Source organism: Alligator sinensis, unplaced genomic scaffold (assembly GCF_000455745.1).
Source record: "Alligator sinensis unplaced genomic scaffold, ASM45574v1 scaffold1218_1, whole genome shotgun sequence".
Lineage (NCBI taxonomy): Eukaryota > Metazoa > Chordata > Crocodylia > Alligatoridae > Alligator > Alligator sinensis.
Genome location: NW_005842619.1, coordinates 92,166 through 102,739, shown reverse-complemented (window position 1 = coordinate 102,739; position 10,574 = coordinate 92,166). Strand labels below are relative to the sequence as shown.

The 10,574-nt window shown below is 42.5% G+C and overlaps 1 long non-coding RNA gene across 1 annotated transcript in view; it reads left to right on the top strand.

Annotated features, from left to right (window-relative positions):
- LOC112551840 overlaps window positions 1–10,468 on the top strand; it is a 121,082-nt gene extending 110,614 nt beyond the window's left edge. Inside the window, exon 3 of the long non-coding RNA XR_003096150.1 lies at window positions 10,351–10,468. This is a non-coding gene — a long non-coding RNA (uncharacterized LOC112551840). The remainder of the gene's footprint in view (window positions 1–10,350) is intronic.
- Window positions 10,469–10,574: the final 106 nt, after the last annotated feature.

Here is a 10,574-nt window from a genome sequence, read left to right as displayed (position 1 = left end):
CCTCTTATACGGCTAGCAAGCCAATCGCTAGCCGCCACGTGGGAATAATTTAGAAACAGCCAATAGTGGGAAACAAATTTACATACGGGTGGCGGGAACTCCTTTGCACCGGGGTTTTTCTCTCTGCAGCTGAGAATTGCACCGTGCAAAGAAAGCTCCATGTGGCGGGAAATAATTCTGCAGTGCCGAAGCGCACACACAATCATTGGGTCATGACAGAACCTAACTAAAATCCTCTCTGTACTCGATGCTGAAAGAAGCTTGTAGCTGTGCGGGGTTCCCCAGGGCCCATTGTTCCAGTGCCCAAAGTGTTTAGAAATAACCGTGTATTAGCAGTGAGATTCAAGAGAAACAAGTCAATGCCATGGCATCCTGTGCTTACCTTTTCATTCATAGTAGCGCAATTGGACAGTGTTTCATGATATGTCAAGGGAAGGTTTATCATCAGAATTTAAATATAACCCTCCCTTTAACCGGCCCTCCGGGTTCCTGCCAGAATGCAGTGGTTAGCCCCTAGCCACTTGTTTAGTCAGGCAGGCAGGCAGGGCATGTGGTGCAACCAGCCCATTGAGTGCATCTCCTTTTAGATCTGCATGCCAGCCCGTTGCCCCTCACCCACCCTTTTTTTATCCATGGACAGTAGACTTTCATAGACTTTCATAGATGTTAGGGTCATCGAGTCCAACCCCCTGCACAGGCAGGGAAGAGTGCTGGGTCTAGATGACCCCAGCTAGATCCCTATCTAACCTCCTCTTGAAGACCCCCAGGGTAGGGGAGAGCACCACCTCCCTTGGGAGCCCATTCCAGACCCTGGCCACTCGAACTGTGAAGAAGTTCCTCCTAATGTCCAGTCTAAAGCTGCTCTCTGCTAGCTTGTGGCCATTATTTCTTGTAACCCCCGGGGGCGCCTTGGTGAATAAACCCTCCCCAATTCCCTTCTGTGCCCCCGTGATGAACTTATAGGCAGCCACAAGGTCGCCTCTCAACCTTCTCTTGCAGAGGCTGAAAAGGTCCAGGTGCTCTAGTCTCTCCTCGTAGGGCTTGGCCTGCAGGCCCTTAACCATACGAGTGCCCCTTTTCTGGAGCCTCTCCAGGTTATCTGCATCCGTCTTGAAGTGCGGCGCCCAAAATTGCACGCAGTACTCCAACTGCGGTCTGACCAGCGCCCGATAGAGGGGAAGTATCACCTCCAAAAACAATAACGGTTTTGTTTTCATCCTCCCTGCACGATTCTGGTAAAACACTGTTGGATGCACAGTGTCATACGGAAGTATTTTTCCCCTGGTTAATTAGTTACTTTATGCACAAGAGGGAGCGAAACTTACGGTGGACGTAAGCATTTGGGAGAGCAGTAGAACAATTCGGTGATTAAATTGATGTGCAGGTTTTTGTCCTCATGGAGTGTTTCTGTCGAGTAAGCCAGCTAGAGAAATTAAGTATTCACACAGTCCTAAAAATAACCTAAATGGAGCCAGCCCATTTATTTAGAATGTTATTCAAGATAATTGCATAATAAAACACAGTGCTTAATGCACAATACTGAATGGTAAAGTTCAACTAGAATTTTAATGAGTGTTGGGATCTATAAATCTGAAATCTTATATAGTGAAAAAGCACTAGACTCATTTATATAAGAAGTGTGTAAGCTCTTCCCCTTGTGATATATGCTAGCTTATTTCTTCCGAGGAAGGAGGAACCGCTTCTTTCAGACAAACAAAATGGAATCCCTCCAGGAAAAGATTTGCTTATATCTCAGTTTGCTGGCATCACCCTGCCACACCATTACAGCCAAGAACAAATATATTCTGTCGAGGTTGGTAATATCCAAAAACCTGGCTTTTTTTTGAACATGCCAAATGTACTGAAAATGTGTGAAGTCCGTGGTGTTTGGAAAGAGGTGAACTTTTTCCATATTCATTTGGAGGGTCCTTGCTTTGGAAGCTTGTTTGTAACTCCAGCAGTGACCTTTTTTCAATTAACTAACTTTCTCGAGCCTCTCATTCTCTTAGCGAAGTATACAATAAGCCGTGTACAGCCGTGTAACGTGTGTAAAGAACAGAAGAATAGTGTTCCTCGCATAGATGTTCTGCAAAAATAAGTGCTTTTGTTTTAAATGAGGGCAGATTTATGAAAAGGTCTGCTAATGTAAACCAGCATCTTTGTCTTCAAAGCCATTTATGACAAAATCTTTAGTACATTGTGCGGTGTATTCTGTCTTTTGATGATGTCCAATTTTCTTAAGACATATGCTTTGCTGTGGCTTATCGTTGGGCAGTAACATAATTCAGCACAGCTCACATCCTTTGGCAATGCACACAGCATACGAAGATCCACGGTCTGAAATTCCTGCATTGCCATTTTGCCGTCAAGAATCAGAATTGGGGCTCTTGTGTTTTTGAAAAACAAGTTTCAGTAGCAAGTTTACTGAAGTGTAGCGGCTGAACTTTAAAGCAAATGCGTTGTCACCTCACCTTCAGTATTTGCCAATTTAAAATAGGAACAGACAATCTGAGGAACAAGCAGTGTCAGACTGCCTTGCGCAGGGAGGGGAACCATGGTTCTTGCCCTATCTTTCCTGGCAAGTCTTGGTTGTTATGCTCTAAAACGAGAATTAAATACTTAGGAGAAATTCATTCATATTCTTAGCGCTGCTTTTTTTGTGCTGGAGTTAGGCAGTTGGAAAAACTAATTTGAAGGATTTGCATTATTTTGGGTATTTTAGTAGCATAGTTGTCCAGACTTACTAAGTGTGAAGCACAGTTTCTCACTCCCTGCGTAAGTTTAAAACACAGAGGTTTGGACTTTGGGCAGTGGCTCTTCTGTCGTCACAGGAAGCTACTAGTCACCAACTGGTGTCTCAAGATGTCACCTGCAAACTGGTTTGGCAACAATGGAATCTAATAGAACTGAATTTTATCTGTCGCATAATAACTATTTGATTATGGGCTAATTCCCCATGCTGGGGAGAGAGGCCAGGCTTGTGATTAAGACACTGGAGGTAGACTTGAGTGGTCTAGGATCAAGTTTCCTTCGAGTCTGCCACAGACACTTTGATCTTGGACCATTCACTAAGTTGTGTCCAGGTTCTCCAGCTGTATGATGGGGCTGATGCATCCCTTCTCCCCCTCTTTTGTCTTGTGTTTTGTGACGATGCGGTCTTTGGAACAGTATTATTGAATGTACGTACAGCATCCAACCCAGCATGGCCACCGTTCGTGTTGGGGATTCCAGGCAGGCACCGTGTGTTGTGTTAGCGTATAATATCTGTGTTTGTATGGGTGTGCACAAACACACATTCGGAAGGTCTGTGTACGTACGGAAAGACTGTGTTAGAGTTGCTGTGACAAGCAGGACTGAAACGTCCATTACAGTCCATTAGTTGTGCTGCAGGTACAGCTGAAACGGGAAAGTGATTTCTTTAAAGGAGCCTTAATGGTCTGTGTGTATGACGACAAGAGAGCGAGTGTCTAAAACCATCCTTTTTCATGCCGTTACTCTTGTTTACACCCACTTGTGCCACCCTAAAAATACATATCTGAAGATGAGTGGTGATGTGGGCAGTTTGCCAAGCAGTGGAAGAGAAATCAGATTCCAGAGGTCGGTCACGTTCAGTGTTTCGAACGCACTTTTTATTGTCATGCTTCCCAAGTGCCATTAGTACAGATTGCAGAGAGTCTGGTTCTGAGTTCCAGTTGGCTTCTTCCAAAGTGCCTACAGATTTGCTGAAAACAGCCATCCTGCCAGTCGTCCTTACATTGTTTTTTTCCTTTTTGCCCATGTCCCCAAACGCAGACTGCCATTGCCTCTCTAACGCAGCTTATATTATTTAGGTGGGACTTTTCCCAGTGCTTTCCCAGCGCTGGTCAGCATGTCTTGTCAAACGGGTGGTGGGTACTGCCTCATGTTGGAGACTGAGGAAGAGAACACGGAGAAGGCCAAGTTCAGACCATTTCCATGAGTTGCAATCACAAATGTGAGTTGGGTTGTATCTTTAGGGTGGAGTTTGGCCCAGGGAAAGGCATAAGACTTACCAGAAACTACTCAAGGATTCGCTGTCTGAGCTGAACTCAGCTGGGCAGTTCCTGGTGCTCTCTCCCATGCTCAGACATGCTTTCCTCCATGTGACATTTTAACTTACTCATAGCATGGGACAGATATAGCTAAAATGGTCAGAGGAGGAGCAAATCATAAAGAACAGTAGTGATAAGGTAACTGCCCTCGAAGAGAGAGTGAGGGGCTGTGACTCCGTGCAACCCACCCTTCTCTCCACGGCGGGACCAGTACACCTACTCTGCGGGTCTGACATGCCCCTAGATAGGGCAACATCCCCAGGAAGCGTGTAAAATGAATACGTTGGAGGAATAGCAGAAGGAACATACACAGCTTGAAGGTCTCTCAGCATATTTAAAATGCATTATTCTCCTTCACTCATTCCTACGTTTCATCTATTCCCTCCTTGGGAGAATTGGGTAGAACAGAGAGTAGAAGCCCCAAATGCATGCAGCCATATCAAAAGGGCTGATGTGATGCTTTTAAGATGAATCTATGAGAACGAAGCATCCTGGGCTCTTTGGGAGGGGGAGTGACTGGTTTTACATAAAAACAGGCTCCAGAGGTTGCCTCAGGCACCTTTGCTACCACTTGATTTTGTGCGTTCTAATTTATATTATCACTCTCCAGGAGGGTTTTTGGCATTGGTTTCCCTGTAATGCTTTGTCTGCCGTTCTTCTGTATTCCCCAGGGGATCCATCCCAGCCTCCATTTCATAATTCAGTCTTAAATTATTTTCAAAATACAGCCAAATGCCTGTGCTGCACTTTTTTGTATTTTAAAATGTACTCTTTCGTGCTGCTCTGCCTTAACTGCTGGCTTCATTATCCCGTGTCTGTCCTGTGCATGTTGATACTTACTGAGATGTTTTTAGCAAATAGCATTATACTTGTTACAGGGAGGCTGACTTGAAGTTTAACTTGAAAGTTTGTACAGGGAGGAAGAGCCATGTATGAATCAAGGCTACATATAAATTCTGCGTCCATGACAGATCTTTACCTCTCTTGCCAAGTTTCTCGGCATGTGCGACAGTCTGAACTAGTTAACACCCAGATTCATCTGTCTAAGTGGAATCTGCTTGTATTGTTAAAGTGAAACAATAGATTCGGCTATGGCAGGGAGACAGAGGGGCCATTTGAATACTGAAATATTATTTTATTACTGAGAAATTGGATTGTCCACAAGCAATAGACTGATTTTTAGTAATGTATATCTGTAGCTATATATAGAGATATACACTTTTTGCTGAGATTACACTATTTGTTTTCATTTTCTGTGATGTGTTTTGCTCATTATCCTGCGGGAAGCAAATCCAAAGCTTTATATAGAACAGCTCATGATAGCAAAAAAAAAGGGAATTTGGTTCGTAACATTCTCACTGCCTTGGCAACAAAGACAGCTAAACCAAGGTGAGTGGTAGCAAGTCTTTCAAGTTTCATGTTGGAACATCCGCTGCCGCCCCCGTTGGCGAAACCATGAGCTGATAAAATAATCATTCTCTGACACCTGTGAGGCTTCTGCCATGTCATCCTTAATATGCTTCTAAAACCATTGTTTAAATGGCCTAGAAACACAAACTGCTGTGACGGTGAAAGCTATTGCTGATCACTGTGTGTTACTGTACAGGCTACTCTTCATTTGTTGCTGCTTTCAGAAGGGAAAGACGAAATGTTAAGATGAAAGTCACCTGTTTAGGTGGCATTTGTAGCAGCAGTTGTGTACATTTTAATTGGGATATTTTCCTGTACGCAGAATTTTACTGGGCAACAAGAGAGAGACTAACTAAAACCAGATGGCATCAAGGACATAATTTAATTGCATTATTGTCATCCATGTTGTTAGCGTTTGCGCATGTGTGCACACGCTCATGCTCATTCTCTCTCTCTCCAGAGAGAGTACTTTTCTATGCTCAGCCCTACAAAATAGCATCTAGTTGAATTTTACAGCCTCAAGTAGCCCAAATTACTGGCCTTAAGAAGTAGAATCCCCTATCTATTTAGAAAACCAGAGCTTTGATCTTACTGCATTTGCAGTATGGACCTGGCAGGCACCTGTACATTTATGGAGCTATGAGGCAAGTATTTTGGAGGGGCAAATGCTGAGTGTTGTATGTAGCTCGGATCCATTCTGTATTTGAAAACGAGTTTTCTGCACTTCAGGTAAAGCATGTGTTTGTAAGAACGGGTTTCGGGAGCGTTAATCCCTGCACACACGCGCCATCTGTTCGTGGATTCCAAGGATTCACAAGCCAGCTGCTCTTGAGATCCAGTTCCTCTATTGTCTGTTATGTTGTGAAGTGTGCTAAAATAGAAAAAATACTGTTTATGTAGTGCTTTATTTTCAGCTCAGTACAGATATTAAGCCTCACAATTCCCGTATCAGAAAAGTATGTCAGATTACCTAGTTGAAGCACAAAGACCTGAGAATGATAAAGAAAAGAATAATTGCTGTGATTTAAAGTTGATACTTCCCCAATGTCCCATCTACAAACACGTCATTTAATTTTCTGCTAAGTTTCCCCCCACATGCACCAGTATCTCCCCCCGTACCGTTCACAGGTGAACAGAGCCACTTTGGATCCAGGCAAGAAGGCTGGCTGCCTTTGGTAAGACTATCAGGGTTTTTCAAGCAGTGGACTTCCTTCTCTGTGTGCAGCCTCTGCCAGCCTCCCAGTCTAAAAAACGGGGGGAAAAGCCAAATCTGAGTTTATCTCACCCCCATCAATGCATATTATGGTTATTTGCTAACCACCACTGAATTAGCAAAAACTAGAAACTAAAGACTGCAGAGAACAGTTTTATTTACCAGTAAATCGTTATGAGGCAAAGGCTCTGCAAGCTCATTCTTACCCAAAATCGGATGCTGGGGCGGGGAAAAAAAGGAAGTTTTAACTGACAGACTTCAGAGAACGTGGCTGCTGATTATGCAGAGTGGATTGAATACTTAAAAAATAAATTGCCATGTAATAGTTTAATACTGTGCCAGCACATGCTTTTTTCAGTGCCTTGAGAACTATATATTACATTTTGAATCTTCTAATATAAATTCTTGATTAATGTCGCATTCAGAAATGGAGCTTTGCAGAGCTATTCTTTATCCTCCTCCTCGCTCAGAAATTGCTTTCTACTGATGAGACCACTATGATTACAAATAATCTCTCTTTCTCTCTTCTCTGCTCCTAGTTCTTTTGGTCTTGCTGTGTTTTGGCTTCAGACACTTAAATAATATCTGGCTAATAGCTCTGCATTAGTGCCCTGTGCTCCTGGGTTATCTCCCCCTCCACTGCCTGTCTTCTGGTGGCTAGACCACAGCCTTCTCTGGGCCCACTCTTCATCATCTGTGCTGCAGCTGTCACTTATCCTTTTCACAAGTTATCTTCACCACGTCCTTTTTTAAATGTGATGACATGCCAGGAATTATCCATCCACTGCCCCTGAAGCAGAAGAGTGTTTAACTTGCCAAAAGTAAAGTGCACTTTCAACTCTGCAGTGGTCTGGCTTGTTCTGGGAAAACTGAGTTGTCACGTGCCGCTGGTGCTGGTCAGCCACGGTATGAAATGCTTCTTTACAACAACTGCAACTCCTCATCGAATCGTAGTGGTTCACATTTATGAAACACTTGTTTCTTCTTCACCTGGAAATGGCCCTCTTGATGAGTCTGAATGGGGGCTGCCATACTTATGATCCTCTTTTAGCTACTTGGAGGCATCATCTTCCCCAGCTAGGCAGCAGCAGCCTTTTCAGACTCCTGTTACAATCACCCTTTCATGACAGCTTTCTTCTTTTGCAGTCATTTAAAATGATATTTCTAACTGTTTGATGCTATTAATTACTAGCTGTCGCTGAATAGGAATTAATGAACATGGATGTGAAAAATACCTTGTTCAATCCTTTTCTGCTCACTAGTATTTTTACCGTTTGCATTCCAGTAGTGTCTCCTGGCCTCGCATCAGGTTGAGATTCCCAGAGTGCTGGGTGCGGTTCAACTTGCGCCGTGCTGGCTGTCCAAAGAGGTTATAAGCTAAATAGCTGTTCCAGTGCATTGCAGCTTTTGTTCAGTTGTTATGGTTGCTGGTCACATTTCTAGACCCATAGGTCCTATCGTACGATAAGTTGGAAAGAAAACTGTGGGTGTAAATTTAGTGCCCTTTTTGTTATGATTCACTGGCACACATCTTACCAGCCACTCTCTTTGTAGGCTTTAAAAACAAATGATCATTAAATCCCTTCTACCTAAAGACTTGGGCATTCTGATAGAGTACATAACTTTAATTTGCAAAGCTCACTGAACCCTAGTTAATGCGCTTTCTGGGAAGATGACGGGGTACAATAGATTGCTTTGTACCCTTCTGTCAGAAGAACGAAGCAGTAATGCAAGGGCTCAGTTATTTGCGTGCTAGAGGGGCAGTGGTTATCTGGAGATGTGACAAGTTTGCTAATGATACCTGGCAAGAGTGTCTCGGAAAGGAATAATTGTAAAATAGATTTCCTGTAACACAATATTCTTTTTAAGAAAACATTATTATTATTATTATAACACCAGGGATGCAGAATCCTAGTCAGCAGCTGGTCTTGTATAGGTCCCAGCCACGTGCTCAGTTTAAGGCGTGATACAAGCTAGCTGCAAAGTTATACGTGGAATAACTTTGTGGCTCATTTACTGCATCACACCCTGAGTTGAGTTGCATGTGTGGTTGGGTTACTGTTTAAGGCGTAGTTGACCTGTAAATCGCACCTTAAATGTAACATGTCAGGGGCTTTAGATACCTAATTTAATGATTCAAATTCAGTAGGCAGTGTTGTCATGGCCTGACGGATGTGTTGCCCTTCAACTGGTAATTACTTGTAATATTAATATTTTGCATTTCAACAACACTTTAATCCTACCTATAGGTCTCAGAACACGTTTAAGGAGTATTATCACCACTTTACAAGTGGGTAACTGAGGCTCAAGGACATGCAGCAAGTTGGTGCTGATAAGAATTTGGGATCGAACACACAAGTTCTCATTCCCTGTGTTCATTCTGTTATACTGCAGCCTCGTTTCCTGATTAACTTGATTAGCTCATCTACTTGGGTTTTGTATATCTTGGGTCTTTGGCAGTTAAGATCTGATTCTTTTAATTGCAACAGACAATTAAAGCAACATCAATATGTATGCTTTGTAGAAAAAGCTCCAACTGATTAAGGGAATTCAAAATGTACTGTTTTTACTTAAACCATTCTTATTTTGCATTACACATGTAGTTAGATAAAGCAGTAGGATATACTACAGAAAAATAGTTGGCAGAATAGCGGAGTAATGTCTTTTATTTGCGGGGGGCAATAGGTTTTGTCTTACTCCCAGAGTTTTTTTTTAATGCATGCCATTCTGTTCTAGTCTATTAGAGGCAAAAAAAATCACAGTATCAAAGGTCTTCAGCACACGGATATAATTTAAGATTGTTATCTAGCTGGACTGGAAACAAATATGCAAACGATGCATTTTAACCTCTACCAACCTGGTATATGCAAAACTTTCCATCTTGATCCATCTTCAGGATATTCATTACTTTCTCTGGAATCTGTTTATGTATTGTCACTAGATAATAGATTGTTTTTGCTGACTGATATACCGTAATAATAAGTAGGTCTTGCATTATGAGCTAAGGGCATTACAGGCTTGTGTACACCAGGCACATCCCAGTACAGAGTAGGAAAGCTGGTAGAGCACATGCACAGGTTCTCGAGAGGGGAATTACTTCAAGGATTAGTTGACAAGCCTGATCAGCAGGGCCTGCTAGCTAGAACAGCCATTTAAAGTCTGCCTGGAGGAGTTTGTACATCTGGAATTTGTACTTCAGAAACATTTGCATAAAAAACTGATAAAACCTGAATGAGGTTTGACATTTTCATAAAAAAAATTGTGTCTGCTTTCTTATCAATCACATGGTAGTTTTGTAGTCTGAAGATTGTACCTGTCCTGCCCAAAATGAATGAGCCTTTTCCCAGGACCTCTTTGTCCAATGTAAGGCAGGATAAGTGGTCATGAAATTATCTAGGAGTCAGATCCTCAGCTGGGATAAATCATTGTAGCTCCATTTAGGTGGAAGTCACTGAAGCCATTCCAGTTCATAGCAGCTGAGGAGTTTACAAGGGCCTTTCCCATTCCAACTAGTGCATTTAAAAGCCCACAGCTGTAATTGCCTGTTTGGGATTTTGCAGAGGTGTTTACATGATGAAACAACTTTGTTGTTGCTCTGATCAGCAGCTGAAATATTTTCTTCTAGTTTTTCATTACATTTTTTTTTTCTGTTTTAAGGAAAAGTCATCAACAAAGATTTGCGTCACTATCTGAGCCTGCAGTTCCAGAAGGGCTCCATCGACCATAAACTCCAGCAGGTGATCAGAGACAATCTCTATCTGAGAACCATCCCATGTAAGTATATCACCGTGCAAGCAGAAACCAGGCTGTTTTGGTAAAACTCCACCTGCTTTAAGAACCTTTAGCTCTTTTCCTTTGATCCCATTGTATTTTATGTTCTC